The sequence below is a fragment of the Panulirus ornatus genome, chromosome 58, assembly GCF_036320965.1.
Source record: "Panulirus ornatus isolate Po-2019 chromosome 58, ASM3632096v1, whole genome shotgun sequence".
NCBI classification, from domain to species: Eukaryota; Metazoa; Arthropoda; class Malacostraca; order Decapoda; family Palinuridae; genus Panulirus; species Panulirus ornatus.
In genome coordinates, this window is record NC_092281.1 from 35508750 (window position 1) to 35522691 (window position 13942).

The 13942-nt window shown below is 37.8% G+C and overlaps 1 non-coding gene across 1 annotated transcript; it reads left to right on the forward strand.

Annotated features, from left to right (window-relative positions):
- Positions 1-12610: 12610 nt before the first annotated feature.
- On the forward strand, positions 12611-12682 carry TRNAM-CAU (transfer RNA methionine (anticodon CAU)). The gene has a single exon. It is a non-coding gene; the product is annotated as a tRNA-Met (tRNA).
- The last annotated feature ends 1260 nt before the right edge of the window (positions 12683-13942 follow it).

Genomic DNA, 13942 nt, shown 5'->3' on the forward strand with positions numbered 1-13942 from the left:
TTTGGTCAAAGATGGTAGAAGTGGTGGAAGGAGGCGTTGTGGCTGGCCAAACCATGTAGTTAGAGCTGTCACTAAGGTGGGGGTCATTTATCTAATGATTTGACCATTGCCACACCTAGACCACTGCTGCTGGCAGCCCTCTTGAAGCAATGCAAGACCAAAGCAACGCTAAGTAGCGACAAGATTTCTTTTTTAAATTCAATAAACGTGAGCGTTGATTCAAAAGGTGTGTTTATCTTGGGTTGGATTCTTACTTTCTCCAGGGCTTCTTCGTCTGCGGTTCCTCATGCGTTTCTCTATATCCCATACCACTGGGCTGGAGTTGTGATCAGAAATAAAGTTTTAGGCCCAAGTAGGGAGTATATAGTAAATTCAGAATATATATTGAAGTCGTCAAATGTTGACGATCGAGATATTAATGGATTCCTTTCAACTGTAAAGTTGATGATTGAGTCTGGGTTTTGACATGACGTACCTCGTCCTCCAAGTGTCCCCATAATTTGGGCAAGGCATTGAATTAGATTTGGAAGGGGTTAGAAACCACTTCATACCAAGTCTTAAGACAAGAAAATCGAGGGGTAATAATAACACTATTGTCAAAATTCATCAACTAAGACCATGAATGATGGTCCCGGGTGCCCAAAGGGGGATGAACGAAGCTTCGAGATGGTATCGGGGTGATGAACACCAAGGGTAAAAGTAACTCTGGTGAGAGGAGAGGGGGAAGAACGCTGATAACAAAATGTTACAGGGTTGGTCATCCTCCTCGCCTGAGTGATAGGCATGACGAGGAAATGGAGGGAATTTACTCTGGAGGCGGAGAGCCAGAGACACAGTGACCTTTGTGTAGGCTGAGGCCGTATTTCCCCCTTACAGTACATTTGGAATTTCACCAGAAGCTACAGAGGACAGTACGACTCTGTAAGTACCACAGGAGTTTTAAGATTTCGTTCAAGGAAGATATAGACCTTATGTAACTGTCAAGATTAATGATGCTGTTAGATTTCTTAACAACTTGTGGTTCTGGAGATGTTATTATGGACCAGATGGAAGGCAGACATGCAGTAAGATTACAATATTTAATGTTCCCACATATTTAGATCATGCTTAAATTAGATGACGGATTTTTGGGGTTGAATAACGTGGTTAAACTCTGATAAATCTGAACCTAAACCATAGTTAATTGCTTTGACTAAGGGGTTAGATGTTAGAAGTTCGGTAGATTCCTTTTTGAATTTAGAAATGGTTTATCTGCAGCGCTCAGAGTATAGTATACAAGCTAGGCTTTTAAAGTGTCTCAAATCTATGGAGAATAAACAAAAATCTATTAAATTATTTCGTATAATATAGTAACCTGTAATGAGGTCAGTGATTTTGTATATTTTATGCAGCCTACGTTAACACAAAGTTGATCAGGGAATTGGCCAGATATATATATATATATATATATATATATATATATATATATATATATATATATATATATATATATCATCTTGGTGTATGGGAAGGCCATATGGGAGATGGAGAGAGAGGCAGGAGCAGGAGAGAAATGATCAAACCCTCCCGCTTGTTCATAGTTGCTGCCTGAAATTTGTCTTCTGATGGTTCTACAGTTTTTGTTTGTGTTTGTTATACTAATTATTAACATAAGAAAATTGTAATGTAATGATTAAAGAAAATTATAGTAATTGTAATCTAGAACTGTTATAGGTCAAGATTTGTACGTGAAGCGGAAGACCAAAATATGGTACGGGTCAGCTATTCGTGAGTGTAAGCGACAGCTATTGATAGTTACTGGCTTTAATTTATGATCATTTATGATATCTATTTTTTACTTTTGCGTTAGCTGTTTTAAGTATTTGTTTTATTTGCAGACTAAAACTTCTCTTATATGTTATTGTTTCTTGAGAAATTCTAGTTAATCAAGACGTTCATAAAGAATTATTTTTGGTCAGTTTGTTTTGTTTGAACAGACATGCATGGTGGTAAGGGACAGAATAAAAGTTACAGGTTTGTTTATATTTGTTATTATTAATTAGTAATTTTCTTTTCATTTCTATCATTAGCTGTTTAAAGTGTTTGTGTTGTATTTAGACAAAGTTCTTTTTCAAATCTTATTGATTACCACATGAAAGCTAGGCTCTATAAGTGTCAAGTGAACAGTATGTGATATTTTGAGTTAAATCGAGGTGCTATTTACCACTGGCGTTTAGATATTTGGGACCCTTGGGGATAGATGTGCCAAGATTATCACGGCCAAATTGACTGGATGACAACCTAGGAGCTAGGCAGAATTGGATATCATAAAAACCCTAAACAGTCGGTGGTTCCTGGGGCCTACCCTCCATCCTCTTGTAACTACGCTGCTGATTAGCATTTTGTTCTTTATATTTTTCAGAGGAACAAGACACTTCTGCATCTCTGTAAAGTTAAGGACTCATTGAAATGAATTCTTCAGATATTATCTGCAGTAAAAGGTAAAGTTGACAAGTTACTTTGCTCTTCTTCATAATGGGTCTCCCCTGATGTTTTCAGTTAATGCTTAGCCTACCTAAATTTTCCAGTCGTACTTATATATTTCGGTGTAGTTTGCAAACGGTAATTTGAAAGGAATGATCTTATATATTTGTGTGTTGTTTCCAAACTGTAATTTGGAAGGAATGGCCTCTCTCAGCCCCAAGATGACCCTGTTTAAGAGAATACTCTTATTGTGAAGTAACATTGTCGCACAAGATGTAAAACAATTCCAAAGCTTTTCTCTTTTCCTCATGTTGCCACGTTGTTTAAAGTATTTAGTTGAGCTAGTTTGTTTCTCCTTGAAACTGCATGAAATATTTATTTTGGCGTAACTTTCATTATTTCGTTATTATGTGGGTAAGAAAGTGAATTGTTTACAAATTTTATCAACAGTAGATCAAGGAGATCAGAATCCATAATTTCACTTTGCATACGTTCTTATAATCCTTTGAAGTTTGAAAATCATTTTGTATTACATGTATCAGTGACCAATAGATTGCATTACTCATCCTGAAATTTATGCCGTTGATTAAATGAATTGCATTGAGCGGCGAGTAGTACAGATTAACATAAACACACTGAAATATCCTTATCATTGATGTCCAAATGCAACAGATTGGTTTGGTTAAGTCATCAGTATCAAGAACTAATTAATGTCATGACGGTTTATACCTTTTCTAAATCAAGCAAAACTTATGACCTTACTCATAGGTCACTGATCTTTAAAATCAACACATAAAAATCTATCTTTCTTCGATAATCATCTCACTTATTTTGCTTGATTGACAATGAAGCACCAAGGTTGACCCCACCCAAGACCTATGACCCTCCTCCAATCCTTCTCTGTAAGGTTGAGTTGATAGGAAGAAAATCAGGTCTTCGTCTGTGGTCCTCAATGAAGATCAGGCGGCCTTTGTAGATTTATTACAAAAAAACGTGTACATCCATCTGTAGTACTCTGGGGTATAGTCTTATGACACACTGCGACACATTCTAGTGAACAGTGTGACGATGCTGGCCGGTGTGTCCCCTCAGGTCACACTGGCAGGGGTTGTATGGGAGTCCGTCAACACCCATTCAACTACGAGTTCAAACAACAGATCAGATCTTACGTGTTCAAACAACAGATCAGCTCTTACGTGTTCAAACATCCTGATTAACAGTAGCCCGTGGGAACAGTGAGCCCGTGGCAACATGCATCTATGTAACTCACAGTAAAATGATAATAACAAATAGCTAATGAAAAATTAACGGTAGTGTGCGTGAGTCCTACACCGTCACTGTAGACGTCAGTCACAATACATTACTGGTTGTCTGGTACAACATACAGGTAGCTCCGTCACTGTAGACGTCAGTCACCATGCATTACTGGTTGTCTGGTACAGCATACAGGTGGCTCCGTCACTGTAAACACTGTAGAATCTTTAGGTTTAACCATAAACCTTAACTAAAGCAATATGGCAACATGAACAAATTTTACGACTGAAATATCAGAGACGATCGAAATTAAGAGTGAATGAGAGCGATATAAACACAGTTTAAAAGGACAAAGTATGAATGGCAGCCAGGGAATAAGAGGCCGCCCAGCTAAATCTAAAAGTTCGCGTTCAGTGGCAGAGCTAAATTAATTGTACAGACTTCCATTGCTCCGGTGGAATTTAAAGGCCATGTGTACCTCTACAGTCAGAATTTAAAGGTTCATCTTAAAGTGCAGAATTCCAAGAATATCGTTAAAATAATTCACTTTAAAATTCTTTAGTTATGTGAAGCATTTCATACAACAGCTGCAATATGACGGTGTGTAAAAGTTCACTGTTGCATGGTAGTATTAAAGTGTTTAATTGACAAGGTTAATCAAAACCTAACCTAACCTAATCTAATGACATATCTAAAAGGACTTTCTTGACATAATGCAGCTGGAAGATTTACGTTCAAATGATGATGTTTAAATGTTCGTTAATGAATGAGCGAGTTAAATGGTTGAATTTTAAGTTCGCGTTTCATGGAGTCGTTTTGCAACAATTTGTTAAAATGTCAGAGTTTAAATGATCATATGTACAAGGTTGGCCAGATGGCGGGAGTGTGTAGACACAACCATAATCATCCGATGATTGCATTTAGAAACTGACAGATGTAATATAGCAAGAAATATTCACAAAACAGTGAGTTGGTGACATGTTTCATATCTTTGTAATACAACTCTGAAGTTACTTCGTAGATCCTTAAAAGGAGTGAATGGTGGATAAATGGTGAGAAAATATGCAAAAACGGGGCTAAGTATTTCAGTCCAAACTAGATTTCTTTTGTTCACTTCTTCGACATTGATCTCAGGACATTTCAATGGCTAAGATTTACATGATATAGAAAGCCTTCAAACAAGGACGATAGACAGATAGATAGATGGTTGAATAAATAGGAAAACTGATAGATGTAGGTGCAATCAGAGTCGCTTATGATTTCGTTCACAGCGAATGAGATGATAAATGGGCGAGGCTATAACCATCGTCTGTGATTATTGTAAATGACTAATAATGATTAATTTTTATTGCTCTTGTGCGACTGCTGTTAGCCTTTGAGGGTTAATGTTCCCTCAAAGTTGCCCGGACCCTACCACTAGGAGGTCAGCAGTTCGACTTAGGGTCCATTTGGGCCATGTTTATGGCCCCCAACAGAATGGACGTATCTTTTTTATTTTTTTTTTCATCCCAGTAGATGGGACTGATAAATGGTAGGAACTTTTCCTAAGGATTTAATCCTTTATGATAACCGCTTCATCCGCACAATAGTTTGACAATAATTTGCAACTGAATGAGAACTTTTGCCATAGGAAGTGTCTTTTGAGGACCGGGTATAACAGGGTCGACTGCTGGAGGAGGAGATTCTCCAATCTCAACGACGTGAACTTAAGGTTCAAGGTATTTCAGGGATGAATGTTGGTGGTGTGGACTTTAATCTTCAACACGGCCGCTTCAGCTTTAGGGTCGGCTGCTGCTGCAGGTGCTGCTGATCCTCCAGTTGCAGCGACGGACACATCAGGGTCTTCATCGACGACCAGTACGAGTACGTCGGGATCCACCAGGCCTGATTCATCCCCATAGAAGTAGGGGATCAAGGTCACCAATTCAGTGGTAGGCATCACTTTGCCCCGTTGTTTGGTGGGAGCCAAAGAAACATTGATGGGGATGGCGGCTGCTCCTGTGTCAACTACACCAGTTTCCTTGCTGGGTCCGCCTTCGCACAGGTCATCATCATCTTGATGCCGAGTCTGGATCTTCACCACTACTCTCTCGTGCACGGGTTCGATATCCAGACGTGATCTCTTCCAGGAAGGCCTTTGGCTTTCTGGAAGGCACCGCTTTCCTCCCTGGGCCAGGCCCTCACTGCTGGACAACCAGGCAATTCTGGTGTAGGCGTACTCCTGGTGGCGGCCGTTGCGTCCTCCAAGTCTGCGATCTGCCTTGATGCCCCACCGTCCCAGTGTTCTCCCGACGTTCAGGACGGCAGCTTTCTCGTACCCGAACCCTTCGCAGAATTCACAGTATCGCAAATATAGCTCAGTTCGGCTTATACAATCTTTAACAGCCCCGGTTTGCTGGATGTGAGCCTCGAAAAATTCAAGGAAGGATTCCTTGCCAGGGTACCGATGGGCAGCGCGGACGTGAGTCATTTCTGCGATCTGGTGAGATGAGTGATTTACTTGACGAAGTAAACTTTCATAGACCAGCACTTGCAAAAATATAGTGAAGCCACACAAAAATATAGTCGACTCTCGTTTCTTCATTGATCTGATATCCTAGATGATAGATTAACATAGTGAAGTTGAAGCACTAGTGTAGTGAAGATGAAACATCAATATAGTGAAGATGGCAGTATACGGTAGAGGGTGTACACTGGGCAGAATTACCTCTTGTGGAGAGTGTAATGTAGCTTGTAGTGGAAACATAATGACATCAGTGATGGTGTGTGTGTATGTGTGTGTGTGTGTGTGTGTGTGTGTGTGTGTGTGTATGTGTTTGTGTGTAGCGATACAAAGACTATATAAGAAAAACAGGAAAGCAGGAGTAATCTCGCGTGAGCAATGGCTGCTTTAATTGTGCACGTTGTCAACAGCTGGTGGTACTAATTACCCTTGTGCTGTCTGGCTGTCTGTTTGTTGACGAAAACTTTACAGCGAGTTTTCAGTTTGAAAAAAGAGAAAAGAAAATAATCCAAAACTTGTTTTTCATGTTTTTCCCAAGGATAAAGTATTGTACGCACGACTTCAGACAACTATGAGCAATAACATATATAGGTAACATTAAACACAATGTTAGGGACCAAATCAACTGGACGGTTTCATCAACAATCATGCCATATCAACCAGGACATATTTCATTCTTTAACATTAAAGCAACATATTTACATACATAACCTGTAATTGGTCCAGGTAAGCCTAATGATCCTGATGAAGTAATTATGCAGATAAGAGATGATGGGAAATACTCTAACAATAATGAGCTTGAAAACAAAGTTAATTAGCATAAGTGACTCGTCAATAAGTAAGCTCAAGAATATTTTTTTCTTTAATTACAAAACTGTAGGTATTGAAGAAATATGGTATGTGCTTCCTCATATCTAAAACCTTCGCCTTTATCTTTGCTGAGTTTGTAGAAAAATGTGGTTGTTTGTTATCTATTTGCCTTGGATTTATCCCATCCTTGTTTTGCTGCAACATGATTTGATGTCTTACTTTATATTTCCATAGATTATTATATTTTTGAATGTTAGTGCTTATTCTATTGGTGTCATTAACTACATAATCTTATATAAGTATACACTTTATTCATGATTTGCATATATTATTTTCTTTGTCTTTTATCTAATAATGTAAGATGTAAAATCTATGAATTTTATCTCCTATTATACGTTAATCTGTTGTTGGATGGACAGCCTAGTCTATAAGTCATTTTCATGTATGAAAACTTCAATATTTTCTAGTTCTCTTTCTCTTTTCTTTACTTATATTATCTGAGCCTTGCATTTTCTTCATTGTATTTTATTGCTTTTGTGTGATATTTTATATCACATATTACATGGGCAACATCTTTGGTTTGTTTCATCTTTGTGTTACGGGAATTTTGTTGTGTGTATATATTGTTATACTCGTTTGGTATTTAGTTTTGTTTATTCCTTATTTTCACACTAAGTTAAGAGAAATGTCTCCCATTTACCCATTACTCACCAGTACCATCAGTTCAGTATACTAATATTAAACACAGACCACCACTACCCCATACCGTGTTGTGATGAGACCTGAGGTCTGGTTAGCCTCGCCCTAATTATTGGCATAATGATTCATCTCTGATGATGATGATGCGCCCCTCACTCACACTGTCCGAAAACACACTTCACTCCAAGGACTGACACAGCCACACACACACACACACACACACACACACACAGACACACACACACACACACACACACACACACACACACACACACACACACACACACCAGCTTCTGAGTAACTCAAACATGGAGAAGAGAAGGCAATATGAACCTAAATATTGTGATAAAGATGCTGGCTTCTAGGATCACGTGGTCTTGTGTGACGAAAACACGTTTACTTCTGACTGACGCTTCCAGAAATACTGGAGTGTGGCGGTTAACATTCTCTCTCTCTCTCTCTCTCTCTCTCTCTCTCTCTCTCTCTCTCTCTCTCTCTCTCTCTCTCTCTCTCTCTCTCTCTCTCTCTCTCTCTCTCTCTCTCTCTCTCTCTCTCTCTCTCTCTGTATTAGACATTCCCACCGCACTGGTGCAGGTTTAGGTTATCAACTAAGAATATGATAAATTCTTTATCAATAACAGATTATTGCCCTGGCAGGTCAGGAGGCCAGGGTCGAGTGTGTCATAACATGGTAGAAGTTCAGAATAATCTTTTAGCAACTGTACATATCTTGTGGTATCGTTTAGTATTTTGTCTGCACGGATATCATGATAAACTTTAAATTCAGATAAATGATATAAAACATGTACATATACACTTGTAGATATAGCTATATGCATGTAAATGAGGCAGATGAATGTGTTATGTACTTACAAATGCTACTAAAAGCTTAAAGATTCCGGTAAAAAACATAACGACTGTGATAAATTTCTTTTTTTTTTTGTAATAAATGTGTATTGTGCTGCATTTTGTGGCCGTCACAGGGCCAAGATCGTTCAGCCAAAATCCGTTAAGGTCTGGAAGAAGTGATGAAAGGCGTTGAGAATATATATTTATTAATGATTACAAAACACAGACTATGTTCTCCTCTTGGTGTCTAAAAGATGACCCAACACAAGACGACTACTTTAAGATCAAAGTTTCTAGACATTTAACAAATCATTTCCTATTATGTCACTTTTCTCTCAGCATCATTTTTCTGGTTTACTTCGAAGAACTGCCATGTACTACCTAATATGATCATTCACTATAGATGTTTCGTGAATGATCTTCAACAACGCGTTGTATAACTCTGTTGTTGACATTATTTTGTGTAATGGATCAAACATTACAAAGTTGTGTCCATCCACACAGGTGTTACACGTCCCAAGTAGAGATAATTCCTAGATATGGCGTCTGTCTAACATAGATATATTATCTGTTAATATTTGTATAATATTCCCCTGCTGGATGGTACTTAAGACTTTCGTATTAAAGTTGATCAGTTGTAAGTGATCAAGCATTCCAAAGCTGTGTCCATTGCCACAGGTGCTACTGATCCCGGGTAAAGGTATTTCACCATCTTTGTATCTTTAACCTTCCTAGTTATAGATGTTTCATCCCTGATTCCATCCTTACAATCGATTTTTCCTCCTTATCCTTATCATATAATTAGTCAGTTGAAGTGCAGAACACGTTTTTCAGTCCAGCCACTTTACTGTGTTTCTCAAATGATACCATTGAAATGGTGTTACCGGACTCCAACTGTAAGTAGTTACACCTGGAGTGACAAGTCACCATCGGCAAGGCAAGTAATCCACGAGTAACTGAATTTGTCTTGGCTCTGACTTGCCCTTCCATTATTTATATATATTAAAATCTGACAGTAAGAATCAAAAGCCAGAGGAGGAGGAGCAGTACACATTGCTCATGATGTTTATGTATTGGCTTTACGTCTCGACTAATAATTACACCTACGTCTTTCTCCTTCTTTGATAGTTCTATTTCTAAATCTTATGATGATCCTCTAATTTGCCTGCTATGTGCACAAGGTATATCATTTTGCGCATACCTACAGTGAATATCACTGGCCACCATTGTACACTGTACAACGAGACGCTGGTCATCTTTCTGCAGTCGTCTTGCGTCATCGTACCAGTTGATAATGTTGGCTGATTTTGCCATCGTGAAATTGCTTTTAGTAATCAGTGTCTCTTATAGATATCAAATATCAGGAAAATCTATCAAACTCGTAAACACAATTTGACTGCATGTGCGAAAAATCGGATATAAGTTTCAAAGATTTTTCTGAAGAGAAGTATAGAACATGCACATATCATATCTATTGTATCACATATCAGTTCACCAGCTAGATATACCATTATAACATATTGTGAAACTAATATTTGTCCTGATTCATGTACAAGGACCATCTTCTACACATGACCAATATTTCACAACCATCACAAAATGATTCACTGATAAAGCCAGTGTATGTAATGTCCTTCCTTTTCCTCAGCTCATTAGGCATTTTCCGTGACCCAACCTATATGTTATTTGTCCCCTCATTTGTGACCTTGTAGTTGTTGTACGGTGGAGTAATGCTTGACTTGCTATACTGAGGGACAGACACACTGACACAAGCCATTATTGGATAAATTGACAAAAATGAAGAGATAAATGTCTTGAAATATATGTCAAGTGTAATGATACATCGATTTATGTACATTTTAGGAATCATTTACAAATTCAAAACATAGAGTTCATATGATGGCATAGTGTGTTTAGATAGATTTCTAACTCTTAATGTTCTTATCAGTTCAGTCCAAGGAAAAAAAAAGTGACAAATAAAGCCAGATAACAGTGTGTCATAAGACCAGAGCCCCTGCCAAGCTGGGACTTGGCCAAACATAAAAAACCACTTTCTTATAGACGATTAGTCAAGGTTCTGGGTCGAGCACCAGGATCTATTGACCTCCGACATAATATATTTTCTCTGATCCTTCATCATCACCACCACACTCCCGGCACCCATCAATAAACCCTTCCCAAATTCCTCACTTCCTTATAAACTCGTCCCTGTAGTCAACAATTAAGAAACCTAAACCGACCAAAAAGCATTACGTTGTTCAACAATGTAAACCCCAGCTAGGGTGAGCCTTAGACACTCTTACGGTATATTGTGATGGACGAAGGATTTACTACCCTGGTAATGTATTACACATTTACTTATTCTAACAACCTATCACTGATTACCGTTAAATACATATGGCAAAAATATGTTTTACTTGTGGACTTTTAGTGAAAATACATGGGATATCGCATGCAAGCTAAACATTTGATACGATAATAAATAAGATTTCATAACTTTTCTGGAGCACAAGGTACAGAAATATATGTAACGTGATATCGTTAAGATTAGCACATCTAACATAAAAATTTCTATTTTGCAGATAAATGTTTTACATGTAGAAATCAATAATGTTTTCAACAACATAAAGATAATTGCGTCAGTATCTATGTTGCTGACTTTTTATCCGGGTTTTACACACTGTAGAAAAGAATTGTTTAGAGAAAAGTAATGTAATTATTATCAACACAAGGTTCAAGGATTCTAAGTTATGAGTTTCTACTCTTCAAAATGTTAGCATCATCCACTGAGAAAACTTTGAAAAAACAGACTTTTATTTTGTGTGATGAGAACTAATGACAAATTATTTACGTTTTTCTTAAGAATATTCTTTATGAATCAAATGAAGGTATTTTGTTAGATAAAAAATTTACATCAGTAACAACGAGAGATAAACAATCAATATTCATAAACTTTATCTTTGATGAATTAAAGTTCATCAAATGACAGATAAAGATTATTATATACAATTTCCAACAATCTCATTGACATCATAAAACCAAATATGATTAATAAATTTTTCAAATCATCAAAAGTACAAAGAAGAAGCCGTCCGGAGGTAAATTGTTTCCCCCGGCGTAAACACTTATAGGTGGAATCCGGTAACACCTCTTGAATAGCATGTATAAGACAGAGTAGAGTGGCTAGGCTCAGAAGCATGTTCTCCACTTCAACTGACTAATGATATGTTAAGACAACACAAACCACATACATCGATTGTGAGGATGGAATCAGGGATGAAACGTCTATAACTAGAAAGGTTAAAGATACAAAGATGGTGAAATACCTTGACCCGGGATCAGTAGCACCTGTGGCAATGGACACACCTTTGTAATGCTTGATCACTTACAACTGATCAACTTTGATATGAATGTCTTAGATATTGTCCCTCAGGAAAACTTTTTATAAATATTTATAAAACACATATTAATGTTAGATATACACTATCTCTAGAATATATCTTTACCTGGGACGTGTAACACTTGTGTGGATAGACACATTTTGTAATGCATGATCCATTACACGAAATGAACTTCACTAACGAAGAGTTATACAACGCGTTGTTGGAGAATATTGATCAAATACCTATAAAGAATTTTCATGTAAGATAAGAGGCATTTCTTGATAGTAAACATAAGAAATGATGATGAAAGAATAGGGACGTAGATGTAAATATTTTGTTAAAATATGAAACACTCCTGCCTTAAACTAGCTCCTTGTATTACATTTTCACTTAGATACCCACATGATAATGCATTCTGTTCTTTATAAACACAAGTTTTGATGTTTCTAACACGTTTTTATCATTTCTTATATAATCTCAAGGATTCATGCTTAAAGATCTTGGCTATGAACAACCATTATAATACAACATAATACGTATCTATCATAAACAAATCATTTATCACAATAACCATTATGTTTGTACCAGATTCTTTAAGTCCTCAGTCACGTTTGTTAATCTATAAGAGATTTTTCCGCCACTGACAAGTGGCTCCGTGGTGTAGTGGTTAGCACATCTGCCTCATAAACAGTTGGTCCGGGTTCGATTCCCGGCGGGGCCTTTGTTTTCAGTATTTTTTTGTGATCGTAAATACTCGTAGATATGTTTGTCTCTCTCTCTCTCTCTCTCTCTCTCTCTCTCTCTCTCTCTCTCTCTCTCTCTCTCTCTCTCTCTCTCTCTCTCTCTCTCAGCCGACAGGCAAGTTGAAGTTATCTGGAATTCATCCTTTAGAAATCTGGTATACGAAGAGAGGCTATAATGATTGGATCTCTTCTCCCTTAAGACACGTTGACTTCGCAGCGACTTAATCCAAGTGTTCAAAATTCTGAATAAGTTCGATAAAGTGAACGTCGAGCATCTTTTCGAAATACAAGAAAATGCGGTTACCAGGACAAATGGAATAAAACTCAAAGCTAAATGATGTAGTACGGACGTGGGATAAAGTTTCTTTTCCTATAGGTGTGGTTTATCACTGGAATAAGTTACCGTCAGACGTAGTGAATGCTAAAACCATAAATACTTTCAAAAGTCGTTTAGAAAAATATCTTGTAAATTCAGGTATGCTTTGAGAAAAACGCCAGAAATTAACGTATAAACGACAGCGATAACGGGGACACTAGAAGGCTAATGTGCAGAATCAAATTTTTCTTGTCAAGCTATTATTTTTGTTTTTCACACAACCCAGTCGTGGGCCGATCAGGCCTTGTTGTCTGTCTTTCTAATGTAAACATAACTTTATTATGTTGCTGAACATTTGAAATAACACAGTTATAATGACTTATAGATATTTTCTAAACACAAAATGATACTAAAAGAATGATAATGTAACTGTATGAATATATATTGAACATGTAAGAGGAGTCTCAAGGTCATCAGTAATGCTATATATATAATATCAGGATAAGAACTTGACAATCATCATCACAGTCACGTTGCTGCCACGGTGGTGACCGCTGCTGCGTCTTGTAGCCAGGTTGTAGCTCTTCCTCCCGTGCCAGTGCTTACCCTGGCTTGGTTTATAAGGCTTGATATCTGTTGCGTCCAACTTGTATTCATAAGGTTGGTTGTGCAGGATTAAACTTTCACTGACCGCAGGAGAACTCAGCCTGACCTTTGTGTGTCCGGCCCAACTCTGAAAACCTTACTGCTCGACCAACTGCCTCATCTTTTTTGTGGGGGTAAGGTAGTTCTTTTTTTCCCCACTGTCTGGGGTGGCTCACCACCTAGTTTGGGACGAGGTCCCTGTTAGGATGGATAACGGGAAACCATCCACTGCCCCCGTACTGGGAAGTGGTAATGAACGACCCAACATCAAAGCTAG